Source organism: Heterocephalus glaber, unplaced genomic scaffold (assembly GCF_053883595.1).
Source record: "Heterocephalus glaber isolate CG9 unplaced genomic scaffold, H.glaber_assembly_v1.0 deba00001442, whole genome shotgun sequence".
Taxonomy (NCBI): domain Eukaryota; kingdom Metazoa; phylum Chordata; class Mammalia; order Rodentia; family Bathyergidae; genus Heterocephalus; species Heterocephalus glaber.
In genome coordinates, this window is record NW_028258296.1 from 17487151 (window position 1) to 17502533 (window position 15383).

Genomic DNA, 15383 nt, shown 5'->3' on the forward strand with positions numbered 1-15383 from the left:
GTTGTCTTTAATGTTTCAAAGCAATCCTATGACTAATAGTTTATGATATGTAAAAATTATTAAAAAATTCAAATTTCAGTGTGCATAAACAATTTTATTGAAATATAGCTATGTCTGTTTGTTTCCATACCATCTATGGCTGGTTTTGCTCTAAATGTCACCCTACAAAGCTTAAAACATTGACTATTTGTTACTTTATAGGAAATTTGCCAACAGCAGTTCTAAATAAAAGAAATAAGAGATTAAATAAAAGAAATAAAGTTTTGCTCCTGAAAGAATCAAGATAAATAACCGTATGCTACTTTAGTCTGCTATTTAACTATAAATATCTCTAGTTTATTTACTATCAGTCATGATTCTAAGGTCATAAGTTGTACAGTTTTAAATCAAATCTCCCTACAAGAGAATGAGCTAGTATTAGGTAAAATATATGTTGCTTAATGTCAAATTCAGTAGTTCTTATCTCAAAGCTTTTTTTGAAAGCTTTCCCACTTTTTTCCCAATTGCTCTCATTTATGTAGCCTTAAAAAATGACATGAATGTGTATAGCTAAAAGTTTTTTTAAGGGCATAGCACTCAAAATCTAAATTATAAATTCAGACTTTTTGGAGGTATAATTATTCTATTAATAGGTTATGCTACTAATCTATTAATATTTTCAGGAGTATTCTTTTTATTCTTCTATATACTTCTCTGCTCCCTATCTCGGTCCTCAAGCTTTGGTTATGTAGCTCCCACAATTTGAAAAAGAAAAAAGTCTATGAATAATGATAAAAATAATACTGATGATAACGATAACTCTTATGTTTTTACAGTATATTGTATTCTTTTGATTTTTTTCAGAAAGTTTCACATCATCATGAAAACATACCCAACTTGCTGTAATTATTGATTGATTTTCCAACCCAGGGCCTCACATTCCTAAGCATGTGCTCTACCATTGAGCTACACGCCAAGCCTGGAGCATACTTTAAACTTTGTTTCACTCATGGATTTAGTATGAAGACAGCTATAATAGAGGCAAAGCAATTTCTAACATTACTGGTTTTTCCTACCCTAGTATCAAGAACTGTTGGTATGAATTGATAGATACAAAATGAAAGGCTGTTGCTTGATTTTAATACTTGAAAGCAATAGCACAGGTTATTGGAATTCAATTTTTAAAATCTTTTATGGAGGAATTCATCGAACAACATGTGTCCATTTTTCCATTTCTGTTTTGCATAAGTAGACACATGGACTATGGCAAAATTTGTCATGACATTTCTTGGTAATTCCAGCCTTATACAATTTCTCATTCACTAAGTATCTTTTTTTTTGGTACCGGAGATAGAACTTGGGACCTTGTGCCTGCGAGGCAGGCGGGGGAACCACTGAGCTAAATCCCTGGCCCCACTAAGTATCTTTGATAACCACTCCCATCGTTTTATTCTCCCTAACAAGATATGTTAAATTGGATATATGTTAAAATGCTACAACAAAGAGAATCCAAACTAGTGGTTTAAAATAATTGAATTATCTATTTCTCCTACAGTATTCCAGAGTTCAGAGATCCAAAGGTGAAGAGAAGATGCAATGATCCTCAACACACAGCTGTCTTCCTGAGGTCCGCATAGAAAGTTCCATCGCTGTCATCTCCCAGGCTGACAGCAAGCAGCTGGGCATGCACACACATTCTCTTTGAGTGAGAAGGCTCAAGTTAGCATATGTATCACTTCTGTGGTCATCCTATTACTTAGAATCTGGGCACATAGCCATACTAATGCTGTACATAGACTGTAGGTGAAAGGGTTGTTGGCTAGCTTAAGTCAGGCCTATTATCAAAAAAAGGAGAGAGTGGATATAGATAGATAAGTAATAGTCTTTGTTACAGAAATGGCACTACCAGTGTCATCTATCTACCTACCTGTCTTGACCAATCAAGATAAATAGATATGAACATAAACCTTTCTTTTACTAAAAAGAAAAGGTATAGATATAAATATGCTCAGATAAAATTGATATTCCGATACCAGTACCTCTAAATCTTGTACTCAAACCACTGAATATCCATAAGCACTCTTTTTATAATCTATTTTGAGATTATTTCTTACCTTTGAGCTGTTTTTTGTGAAACTGATTTGAATAGACATAGCCCAAACTAGAAAGTATCCATAACATTAGGCTAGTTATTTGGGTCCACAGATATGCAAGGGGAAATATATAGATTCTAGTCTATTCAGTAAAAACAAAGAAATTTGAGAAGCCAAAATGTGGAAAAAATGTAAATATTAAAGTTTCCTTACTAATAACATTGCTAAATTTTGTGTAACTGTATTCAACACACTTTCATATATAAGTAATCTAGCTCTAATTTTTTTTTTGATAGAGTGGGGAAGGTTCTAATGAGAGTTAGTGACTGTTCATTCTATTCTCAAAAATTTTTTAAACAATTGTTTATCCATTCATTAAAACAGTTCCCTTAGGCATCTATGATGGCGACTTCAACCTCCACTCCTGGCTCAATACTGATGGAAGCAATCTGCTTCACAATCTCAGAAGGACTGCAAATCAATCAGTCGCTTGTGGCTTCTCATCCGGAAATGATCCCATGTCTTAGAACCTTCACCACAAGGTGTTTTTCTTGTAGTGATTCTCAAGGTCTTAGGAGGCGTGAGAACGGGTGCTTTCACTTTGAGATTCTTTATCTTTGCACCTCTGGTCATCTTTGCACCTCTGGTCAAGGCAGCACACACCTTCTCCAGGGATTTCACATTGCAACTGGCCATCCTAATTCGTTGACTCCCCACCTCAGGTTCCAGGTGTCTTTCCAGTGTCTTTAAAAGCCATGTTTTCCTGACCAGCTTATTCCTCAGCCAGAGTGAACAGTAGTGTCAGGAGCAGGAGCAAATTGAGCCCACAGCCTCTAACCCACAGCCGCCTCTTCTTCAGAATGACTATTATCAAATGTTATTGAAAAACTAGCTAGCAATATTCATGGAAGCTAAAATGCTATATGTCTAATTAATACCGTCTTAGGTGTATTAATACTAATTTATTAAATATCCTTAAATAATTTTTAAGGATAAACTCAGTAGAACTCACTCATTTCTAAATTCTAAGTGATTTCCACTGGCTATGCCTCTTTCTTGGATGAGTGGTTCCTCTGGTAAGTACCCTAATATTAGACTGTCTGTTGAATTTTTAAGCTGACTTATTAAAAGCATAGGCTTGAGTGAGAAAAATCATACAATTACAAAGCCATCCTTTCCACTTGCTATTAAGCTAACAATGTAAGCCTAATATTTAATGTTATTAACCATGCCCCAAGTCAAAGGTTTGTGATTAAATGAAAGATACAAAAAGACTGCCGTATTTAAAACATCATTTAATATTTTTAGAAGAATGCAAATCAAAGACCAGAATTAAAGCCCAAGAGAAAATTTTATTTAAGCATGTTTGAATTTCTGTGGAGTTCCATTTAACCCTGAGAGTTTTTTTTTCTCGCCTCCTGATAAACTTTTGACTTCTAGTCTGCTGTGAAAAGAACAATGAAGCAGCCACCAGTGGTCCCCAAACTTTGTAAGTGACTCTTTCTGAGTCCTTATCCTTCAGCTTCCGTAGTAAGTAGCATGAAAAAATCTCCTTCCTACCTCGCCCACCAGGAATCCAGTGCAAAGCATTGCACGCAATGTGTTGTAGAGCAGAAATCAAGAAACCTTGGACTTATCTGTGTGCATCTTGCATGCTGAATGGAAAACATCACCACCATTATAAATTAACTTGAACCTTTTATCCAGCAAGGCTCTTTCCCCACACAATGTGAGTAACGTGGCAAAGATCTGAGACTTCCACGAAATGACTGCCCTCGGTCTGGCCTCTTCTGGTGTTAGAGAAGAATGGAAACCTGGAAAAATGTCAAGGACTTACTTAGACCGTGAATCTGCTGCTGGGGTGCTGAACCTTTGTGTTTTAAATTTTCAGCTTTTCATCAAAAGAAAAGGAAAGGCAAAAAATGAGAAAGGATCCAAAGCAGCCATTTAAATTCAGGATTGAAGATTTGATACTGGTTTTCTATCTCTCACCTTTTCTTTTTTGTTTGTTTACAAAGAAGCCACACTCTCATTTTCATTCATAGTTTCTCTACTACTTTGTCAACTCATTAGCTTGTGAATCCAGAGTAGATTTTCCTCTAGGAATCAAGCTTCAAACACCAGAGTCATCAGTGATTCTATCAAGTGATAACACTGTTTGTTATACATACCCTGAATACTGCCTTCTAATAAACGTGCTCTCTCCTTAGGAAATCCAGGGCTTTAGTAGACACTGTTGGCTTTAGATTCCTAGTATAATATTTATTAGCATATGGAGACATTCATTACTTGATCAGAATTAGAAGCTTATGAGTTCTAAACAAAAACTCGCGGAGGAATGTATATTTAACCTACTTACTGGCAAGGGGACATGCTTTACAGCTGAAATACTTGTATGTCTTTTGTGAAAGATACTTCCTGACTTTATCTTATGTCTTCTACCCACCCACTTGTCTTCTATTATATACCCAAATGCCTATTGTTGGTCTTTTCTCTTTTTGCCCTGCTTACCTAATTGAGAGTGTAATCAATTCTTGCAGCTTCTATTAAAGCATGGTAAGTCTCCTCTATATAAATGTATGTTTACTAAATTATATGCAGATGTTTTGCCCTATAAATCTGCAGGATGGTAGCTGCCTCTGTTATCTGTCACTTATGTGACAGTAGAGTTAATTACAATTGCCACATCACCATGGTGTTGCTCTGTCTATCATAACTAGTTATTCATATTCATGCTATAAATTTCTATAGATAGGCTCATATCTAGTGAGGAAGGCACCAATGATCTCTGGTATTTCTCTTCCACTTTCCTGTATATCCTACATTTTATTTCCCTATTTTTTGAACTTCTAGCTGATACAGAAATCAAAATATAGAAAGAGCTTTTTGAACAAATCTATTAATACATAGGCATTTCTGCTGGCATTTTTCTCCCTTTGGGACTGGGTCATGATAAACACTGATTTACAGAAAAGGAATTGTAGCTATATCTGCTGTTTTGGACCATCATTTGGGCCCTGCAATCACTGGTTCCATACAAGTCAATTATTAAATGGCAGAACTTGAAATGATGTTGCATAATTAGTGAATGTAAAACACATTGATTTAGTTCATAGATACCAATACTTCTACTCGATTGAGACACAGACATCAATGAATCTAACGATTCTTTTTACAAGCTCATTGTAGCAGTACCATAAACAAATACCATATAATTGGAATTTGGCATGATTTTCTGTGTTCTATAATTCCTGCTGCAGAAGTTTGGTCTCAGTCTCATTCTTTTGAAATATCTTGAAGGGGTGACTGATCCAAAATTAAATGACAATGTCCAAAAACAAGGCCACTGAAATGAAAAAGGAAGATTGATATGTGGCAAATCTATAAACATATACCAAATATGTAGCTCAGTATTCCTGTTGCCCGCATTATTACCATCAGACCCAGATCCTTACTCAAAGACAGTTCTTGGTTACAAATATTAACCTTCCCTGGAAAGTCAAGTTAAGGGTATTAGGGCCCAAAATAAATATCCCTGAGATCAAAATACATCTTTTTGGTTGAAAATCAAACATTCAGTCATTTATCCTATTCTTCAACTACTGATATAAAACAATGCATTTAGTTTTTAATTTGGATACCAAAGGATCCATATATATTTAGCACAGGGAATGGATATTTTATGTCAAAATAAATAACCTTAACATTTGAAAGACAAGTACCCTATTTGAATTTTATGCTATTGTTAAAATTGCAGTCTTTTAATTAAATAAAAGATGTCACACAAAGCAATAGCAAAACAGCATATTGGCAAAAGACAATTGTAAAATTCTTTGTGTGAAATATAAAAAATCTAAATTTATAATTCATCTTTTCCTAAACTCACTTCCAACTTCTGACTAAGGCAAAACTAAATATATGAAGCAATTCAAAATGAGAATGTAGAATTGTGTTGCAAAATTAAATATCTTTCCAGTAAGCTAACAAGTTTGCCATGTGATTAGATTAAAAATGAAGACTACATATACAATATTCATTTATGGACTGATTTCTAAACATGAATTCTAAAATAAATTATTTTTTTGAATTTTTAAAAAATTCTTGTATTGGTACATTTTAGGTATACAATACATTTACATTTCTCATTGGGAACTTGTACCTTTACATGATGCATCTTGGTTCTTATTTTTTTCCCATTCCCTGCACTCCCTTCACCTCTCTACCCTTCCATATTTACAAAGACTTTGTTTCCATTTTTTCAATTTCTCATAATTTTTCCTTTTCCTTCTTTCCTTTCCTCTACCCCTCCCACTTCACCCCTTTGGACCTTTTCTTCCTATTTCACATTATCAATTATTCATTTTAATCATTGGTACATTTTAGTTATACAATATAATGACATTCATCATTGGAAATTTGCACCTTTACAGAATCTCTCTTGGTTCTTATTTTTTCCCCATTCCTCTGCCCTCCCTTCAACCCATCCATCCCTCCCTATTTACAAAGACTTTGTTTCCATTTTCTATTTTCTCATATCAATTCCATTCCCTACTTTCCTTTCCCCTACCCCTCCTACTTCCCCTTCCCCTTTGCCCCTTTTCTTCGTATTTCACATTACCTACACTTTCAGTTTCTCACACTAGAGAAACTATTCGGTATTTATACATGTGTGTCCTATTTATTTCACTTAAGAGTATCACCTCAATGTGCATCCATTTAGCTATAAATGTCTCTAATTTCTCATTTTTTATAGCTGAGTAGCACTCCATTTTATTTTTAAAAACCACATTTTCTTTATGCAGTCTCCAGTTGATGGGCATTTGGGCTGCTTCCAAGTTTTAGCTATTACAAATTGTGCTGCTATGAACATGGGTGCTCATATATCACTGTGGTAAGATTCTTTTAATTCTTAGGGGAAGATACCCAGCAGGGGAATAGCTGGGTTAAATGAGACTTCCAGTCCTAGTTCTTTGAGGTATCTCCATACTGATTTCCACAGTGGTTGCACCAGTTTACACTCCCACCAGCAGCGGAAGAATGTTCCTCTTTCCTCACAGCCCCATCAGCATTTTTTATTGGTTGATTTCATGATAGCAGCCATTCTTTCTGGGGTGAGGTGGAATCTCAGCATTGTTTTCATTTGGATCTCTCGAATGACCAGTGATGTTGAATATTTTTTCATATATTTATTTGCTATTTCTACTTCTTTGTCTGAGAAATATCTGTTCATTTCAGATGCCAATTTTCGGATTGGGTCTTTAAATTTGGGAGGTCTGATCTTTTTAAGTTCTTTGTAGATTCTAGATAGTAGACCTTTGTCTTAGGAACAGGAGGTGAAGATTGTTTCCCACATTGTGGGTTGTCTCTTCACATTGCTGGTGGTTTCTCTTGCTGTGGAGAAGCTTTTTAATAAGAAGAGATCCCACTTGTTGTTTGTTTGTGCTAGTTCACGGGCAACTGAAGTTGTGTTCATAAAATCTTTTCCTACACTGATGTCTTCAAGAGTTCTACCTCACCTCTGTTCCAACTGGTTCAGAGTTTCTATTTTAATATTTAGATCTTTAATCCATTTTGATTTTAGTTTAGTGCATGGTGAGAGATATAGGTCTAGTTTTAATCTTTGGCAAGTTGAAGCCCAATTTTTCCAGCACCATTTATTAAAGAGGCTATCTTTCCTCCAGTGAGGGTGTTTGGCTCCTTTATCGAAGATGAGGTGGCTGAGTGTGTCTGGAGTTGTTTCTGCATCTTCTGATCTCTTCCACTGGTCCTCAGGTCTGTTTCTTTGCCAGTACCATGGTGTTTTTATCACAGTAGCTTTGTAGTATACTTTCAAATTGGGGACTGTGATACCCCCAGCCATGTCTCTGTTACCTAGAATTGCTTTTGCTGTTCTGTGTCTCTTCTTGTTCCAAATGACTTTTTGGATTGTTTACTCGAGGTCCATGAAGGATGCTGTTGGGATTTCAATTGGGATTGCATTGGATCCATATAGCAGTTTTGGAAGTATGACCATTTTCACTATATTAATCCTTCCTACCAAGGAGCAGGGGATGCCTGTCCATTTTCTGATATCATCTTCAATCTCTCTTTTCAGAGTGCCATAGTTTTCAGAGAAGAGGTCTTTGATGTCTTTCGTTAGGATGATTCCTAGGTATTTCAGTTTTTTGGATGCTATTGTGAAAGGAATTATTTGCCCTATTTCTCTTTCAGTGAATCTGTCATTGGTGTAGAGGAAAGCTATTGATTTTTGTGTGTTGACCTTGTAACCAGCTGCTTGATTGAATTTGGTTATTAAGTCTAGAAGACTTTTGGTGGAGTTCTTGGGGTCTTCTATATAGAGTATCATGTCATCTGCAAATAATGACAATTTGACTTCTGCATTTCCTATCTTTATTCCTTTTATTTCTTTCTCTTGTCTAATTGCTGTGGCTAATGTTTCCACAACTATATTGAACAAGAGTGGTGATAGTGGACATCCTTGTCTTGTTCCTGATTTTAGTGTGAAGGATTTCAGTTTTTGACCATTTAGTATGATATTGGCTGTTGGTTTTTCATAGATGGCTTCTATCAGTTTGAGGTAGAGACCATCTATTCCAATTTTTTTAGGCTTTTTATCATAAATACATGTTGGATTTTGTCAAATGCTTTTTCTGCATCTATGGAGATAATCATATGGTTTTTGTCCTTGGCTCTATTGATATAGTGTATTACATTGATTGATTTCCATATATTGAACCATCCCTGCATCCCTGGGATGAATCCCACTTGATCAGGATGTATGATCTTCTTGATGATCTTCTGCATTCTGTTTGCCATTATCTTATTAAGGAATTTTGCATCTATGTTCATTAGTGAGATTGACCTATAGTTCTCTTTTTCAGTTGGGTCTTTCTCTGCTTTGGGGATCAAGGTGATACTTGCTTCCAGGAGTGAATTTGGGAGTATTGCTTCCCTTTCAATTTCACTGAAGAGTTTAAACAGTAGTGGCAGCAGTTCCTCTCTAAATATCTTGTAGAATTCAGCAGTGAAGCCATCAGGGTCCGGGCTTTTCTTAGTTGATAAGTTTTTAATTACATTTTCAATTTCATTGGTTGATATTGGGTTGTTCAGAATTTTTAGGTCTTCTTCGTTCAACTTTGGTAATTCATATGTATCTAGGAATCTGTCCATTTCTTCTGTGTTGGCCATCTTATTGGCGTATAGGTTCTGGAAGTAGGTATTGATGATCCTGTGGATTTCTGCTGGGTCTGTTGTAATTTCACCCTTTTCATTCCTAATTGCATGGATTTGGGCCTTTTCTTTCCTTTTTCTGATAAGGTTGGCTAAAGATTTGTCAATTTTGTTGATTCTTTCGAAGAACCAACTCTTGGCTTCATTGATTTTTTTGTATCGTTCTCTTAGTCTCCGTTGCATTGATTTCTCCTCTGATCTTTATAATTTCCTCCCTTGTATGAGCTTTGGGGTTGTCCTGCTCTTCTTTTTCTAGAAGCTTGAGGTTCAGCATCAGGTTGTTTAATTGGGCTCATTCTGTTTTCCTAATATGCATATTCACTGCTATGAATTTCCCTCATAAGACAGCTTTCATTGTGTCCCATAGATTCCGATATGTTGTATTGTCATTGTCATTTAATTGAAGGAACTGTCTGATTTCTTCTTTAATTTCCTCTGTGACCCATTGGTTATTCAGAAGTGTGTTGTTCAATTTCCATGTATTTATGAAAGTTTTTGAGTTTCTTTTGCTATGGATCTCCAATTTCATGGCACTATGGTGTGATAATATACAGGGGATAACTTCAATTCCTTTGCACTTACTTAAACATGTTCTATGTGTGAGTATGTGGCCTATTTTGGAGAATGACCCATGTGCAGCTGAGAAGAATGTGTATTCTGATTTTGTGGGGTGGAAGACTCTGTAAACATCTGTTAAGTTCATTTGTTCAAGAGTTCGATTGAGTTCTAGTGTTTCATTACTTATTTTTAGTCTAGTTGATCTTTCTATTTGTGACAGTGGGGTGTTGAGGTCCCCCACTACAATTGTATTAGTGTATATATGACTTTTCATGCCCATATTTGTTTTATATAGTTGGGCGCACTAGTGTTTGGTGCATAGATATTTATGATTGTCATCTCTTCCTGTTGGATTCTTCCCTTTACAAGGATGTAGTGTCCTTCTTTGTCTCTCTTAATCAGTGTTGGTTTGAAATCTACTTGATCTGCAAAGAGGATAGCTACTGTTGCTTTTTTTCGGGTTCCTGTCACATGAAGTATTGTTTTCCACCCTTTAACTTTCAGTCTATGAATTTCCTTTTAAATTAAGTGTGTTTCTTGTATGGAGCATATTGTTGGATTTTGCTTCTTGACCCATTCTGCTAGTCTATTTCTTTTGATTGGTGAATTGAGACCATTAACGTTGATGGTTATAACTGAAACATATTGACTTGTCATTGCCATGACTGTTTCTTTTTGTTGGGTTCTCCCCCTTTACATTTAATTTCTTGTCATGCCAGATGGGTTCATTCTGCTTTGCTTCCTGGGGTTGTGATCCTCAATGTCTATTCCTAGGATATTGTGTAAAATTTTTTGGAGTGCTGGTTTGGTATTCATGAAGTTCCTAAGTTGGTCCTTGTCATAAAAGTATCTTATTTCTCCATCAACTTTGAAAGATAGTTTTGCATGGTACATCAATCTGGGTTGGAGGCTGTTTTCCTTTAGGGCTTGGAATATGTCACTCCAAGCTCTTCTTGCCTTAAGGGTTTGCATTAAGAAGTCTGCTGTGATTCTCATGAGTTTTCCTTTGCATGTGATTTGTTCCTTTTCTCTAACTGCTTGTAGAACCTTTTTCTTCTTTTGTGTTTCTGGACTCTTAACAATTATATGCCTATGTGTAGATTTTTTTTTGGAATCGGGGATCAAACTCGGGTCCTTGCACTTCTGTAGCAGGTGGCAAAACCACTGAGCTAAATCCCTGGCCTTGTAGATTTTTTTTTTGATTAAGGCTATTTGGAGTCCTATCGCCTGACTTATCTGTATGTCAAGTTCTTTTCCCCTCCTTGGGATGTTTTTTGCCTTTATTTCTGTGAACAGTTTTTTATGTCATCTGCACTCTCTTCTGCTTCTTTGTTGACTCCAGTCAGTCTTATGTTATTCTTCTTTGCATCGTCTAGCAGCTACTGGTTTGATTTCTCGTGGTCCCTTACAATTTTGAAGCAATTTTTCTTTTCCTGGTCACTAATTGCAATCTTATCTTCTATATCTGAAATTCTGTCCTCACATTGGCTCATTCTGCTGTGTAGACTTTCAGTGGGGTTTTTCATCTCCTGGAAATCTGTTTGCATCTGTTTTATGGATTCCATTTGTTTCCTATATTGGGATTCCATCATGTTCCTCAGCTCCTCTCTAGATTTATTAATCATGTCTTACACTATGAGCACAATCTTTGCTGTTATCTGAGAAATTATTTCTGATTTCATTTTTTCCAGATCCTCTTTTGTTGCCAGTTCAGGGAGTCTAGGTGGTTGAGTTTCAGAGTGTTGCATCTCATTTCCCTTTGGGGTTGCTGTAGGTGATCTGGAAGTTTGGTTTTGAGACTTGTTTATGTGTCTTCTCATTTCAACACGGGCAGGGGGAGGATGTTATTCGTGCCTGAGTGGCTCATCTCCTCTGGGCTGGGATTGGTGGAATGGAGGCCCAGAATCCCTTACCTCTGGGCTAGGAGTGGTAGAATGGCAGCCCAGAAGCCCCTTCCTCTGGGCTGGGAACAGTGTAATGGTGGCCTGGAAACCCCTACCTCTGGGCTGGGAGCTGTGGAATGGTAGCCTGGAAGCCCCTTCCTCTGGGCTGGGAGTAGCGGAATGGCCCCTAAAATAAATTATATAAATATAATTGAAAAGTGCATTGATTTCCTAGAGTATGCCTGACAAAGCCAAAATTTATTAAATTTGTTAAAGATTTAAAGGCCCTTATAGCTTTGGAGAGGAAATTCAATGGTTATAAATCTTTTAAAATAGTGATAAAAGGAAATACATATTGATAACAATCCCCTAATATTAGAAATTTTCCAAAAATAAAAAAATTATTTAACCAAATGAATGAAGCAGAAACAAGTCTTTGAATATCACATGTGCCTCCTGACTGCCTTGATTTCTACCTCCAATTCTGGGGGTTCCTTGTGCTGCGAACAAAGACATGTAATTTATCTCACAGGGGTGTTGTGAAGAACAATTAGAACATAGGTTTTTGTAAATGGTAAGGCCCTATTTGAATGTGAAATATTCCAAATACTTCATCTGTGAGCCTGTGAGAGATTCTCAGCATTCATGTGAGAAAATTCTGCCTGCTCTGTGGTAAAGATGTGCTGAGAAAGGGGTCTACAGCTGTGATGGGTCAGTAACTAGAAACTTAGATTGTGAGCCAAGACCTCTGTTCAAAGGGATGATGAATGTCAAAGTGATCATCAAGAAAGAGATAAAATATGGTGATATGATTTTTCTCAGAATTTTCTTGGAAATTTAGATTCATTTCTCTCTATCTACGATGTATTCTCTTAGAACAGGTAGTTATAAAAATGGGCAAAATTACAAGGCTCTCACGCTGGTATTACCATGATAACTTAGAAGAAACATAGGAAAATTGCAGAGATTTTTAAAGCCATAAATATAGTTAAATTGTTTGTGTACAGGACTGGTGGGGAAATAGTTCCTAGATTATTCAGTTTGCTAAGGACAAGGCTAAATGTAGAAACGTGGCCATGTGTGATATACTAAGGATAAAAGAACATGTGTTTTTGGGGTCTAAGGAAAATCCAAAAGGAACTGGGCTAAAGCTGTAGGATAACAAATTTAAATAAGCAGAAGGAAAGAATTTCCTGACCTCAAGGGTTGTTGGGCATAAAAAGACTTGTGGGAATCTTCCCCTGCGTGTCTGTCTTTGAAAAAGTATTGTGATTGAAATGGAATGGTGTAGGTGTTGACCTTCCTGTATGTAAGACAATGGATTAAAAAACCTTTAAATAACATTTCTAATTCCCTTGAGTGTTGATTATTGGTATGCTAGTAAAGTAAGAGAACTCTAACAAAAATTTGTACAAAATAAAAAGGCTCTTAATTATTTTCATGGGAGAAAGTAAAAAAACATTTCGATTCTAGTTAGCCTATACTGGATTATTGTATAATTAACTAAATTACTGCCTGGAGAATTCTAGAATGCAGATTATTTTTTAAAAGATCAGGGTCAGGGATGTAGCTCAGTGGCACAAGTGCTTGCCTGGCAAGCGCAAGGTCCTGAGTTCGATCCCTGGTTCAAAAAAAAGAGAGATCTAATGAAAGACCTCTTAGACATGCTTTACCGTCTTAGAAAATTTTTACCTTTAAGTTTTTTTAATTCTGGAGGGGAGTGGAATAGGATACACAAAGTATGAGAAGGATGACTAGCTATACCTCAAATAATTAATATTTTTTTCTTTTTCTCATGCTAACCTCTTTTTTTCCAAAGTCTTTTATACTGATGTGAGGCTGCATGTGTGAGTTCTAGCTGACAGAATGTGAATGTGGTAAGAGGTGAGGTGTGTCGTTTCTGGGCCAACAGTTTTAAGAAGCGTGTATGTCCCTCTCCCGACTGTCTTCTGCCGATGCATCATTCATGCAAGCGAGCAGTGATGAAATGTGAGGAGATTCTGAAGTGCAAGGTGGGAGAGACCTGAGTCCCTGAGACACTATGCAAAGGCTTTTACCTGCCCCCTGGAAACATCTGCCTCAGTCTCTCATGCAAGTGAAAAAGAAGCGCCTCTTTTATCTAAATTCTTCTACATTTTTTAATTTCATTTGCAGCCTTGGCTGACACATCAGATATCCATTGAGTAGTTTTATCTTGTTTATTTCTTCTCAGGTCTTGGTACTTTTCTTCTTGCTTAGGTTACTTTTCCATAAAAATTGTGAGATGAAATCACTTTTTTTTTTTTTTTTTGGCCTTATTGGATGATGATGCTTAGGTCCTGGATAAGTCCTGGATTTTTGAGGCCATGTAGCACTGAGGCTAGAATTTGATTCTTCATTACAAATAACTCTTTTATTATACAACAGCCATTATAGTTAAATTTGAATATAGACTTTGTGCTTGGTACTTGGTGATGCGTGATATGTTATATAATATAAATTGCATAGCACTTCAGCTCCTAAGGGTATTTTATTTGACAGATGAGCAAACTGAGGCTTAGAACATTTAAATAGCTTTCTTAGCATCACACATTTAGTAAAAAAACAGAGCCAAGATTCGAATGTGGATCTTGTCAATAGCTTTTAAGTGCCTGAGGTTTTAAACTTGAATGCCAAGAATCTAGCCTGCTGTAGTTTCATGGTTGCTGGCAGAAACTTTGAGACTCTGGGTCAGAACACAGGGCTTTGTTCCTCATTTTAATAGTAGAAGCCATGGCATCAGCATTTTCCTGACCTCAGTTCCTACAGAATGGCGGCAAGAGGACAAGGTCACCTGTACTCACAGTGAGCTGCTGTAAACAAAAGAAACCCACAGTGCAAGAAATACAGAGCTCTTAGAGTGGGCAGTGGGTCTGGGGACTTTTTCTCTGGAGGGAATATATCTATATATTCCCTATATCTATATATCCACTATATCTCCCAGAGCTGTTTTCCATGAGAACATCCCTGGCAAGGTAGTTCAGAACAAAGTCAGCCAGTGTCCCTACTTGAAGTGTGCAGAGTCACCTAAGATCCATGGAGAACTGTTTCCCACATACTTTGTAAAACTTACTATCAACCACTACATCACACTGGCCTAGCAGTCATGAGGATAGCAGGGAAATGTGATGTGGAAATGGAGGCATTTCAATAACGTAAATTTTTGCCATGAAAATGCCCTTGCTAATCAGCCCAGTGCATCCAGAGTGAGGTGCATGCAGGGCCCTAGATGTGTAATTGAGGCTGACTCTCTAACACACCTCCTGTCTTCAGGCATTTTTCTCCCTGACTTAGAAGCTCATTTGTAGGCAGGAAGAAAGCAGAGAGAAGAGACTGTGAGCACAGTTTGAAGAGAACAGGGGCTCTAGACTTTAGTCACTGAGGGCCTGTCTTCACAGGTTATGGCTGATGTCACTTGGGTCTGTCTGTTCACAATATAAAAAGAAATGGTAGCTACCGAGGCAGAAAGAGCAGGGCTTTAATGTTTGATCTTCTGAGTTTGAATAAATTCTGCTTCCTTCATGGTGTCCTTCGGTGAATTTTATCCCCATCTCTGGGAGTTTCATTAGCTCTAAGATGGGGTGACACTATTGAAACTCTGTACAGTACCTGGCATATAAAT

General features: G+C 36.7%; 1 pseudogene; it reads right to left on the minus strand.

The window, feature by feature from the left end:
• Positions 1–2461: 2461 nt before the first annotated feature.
• Positions 2462–2829, minus strand: LOC101723900 (small ribosomal subunit protein uS10 pseudogene; annotated as a pseudogene).
• Between the last annotated feature and the right edge of the window lie 12554 nt (positions 2830–15383).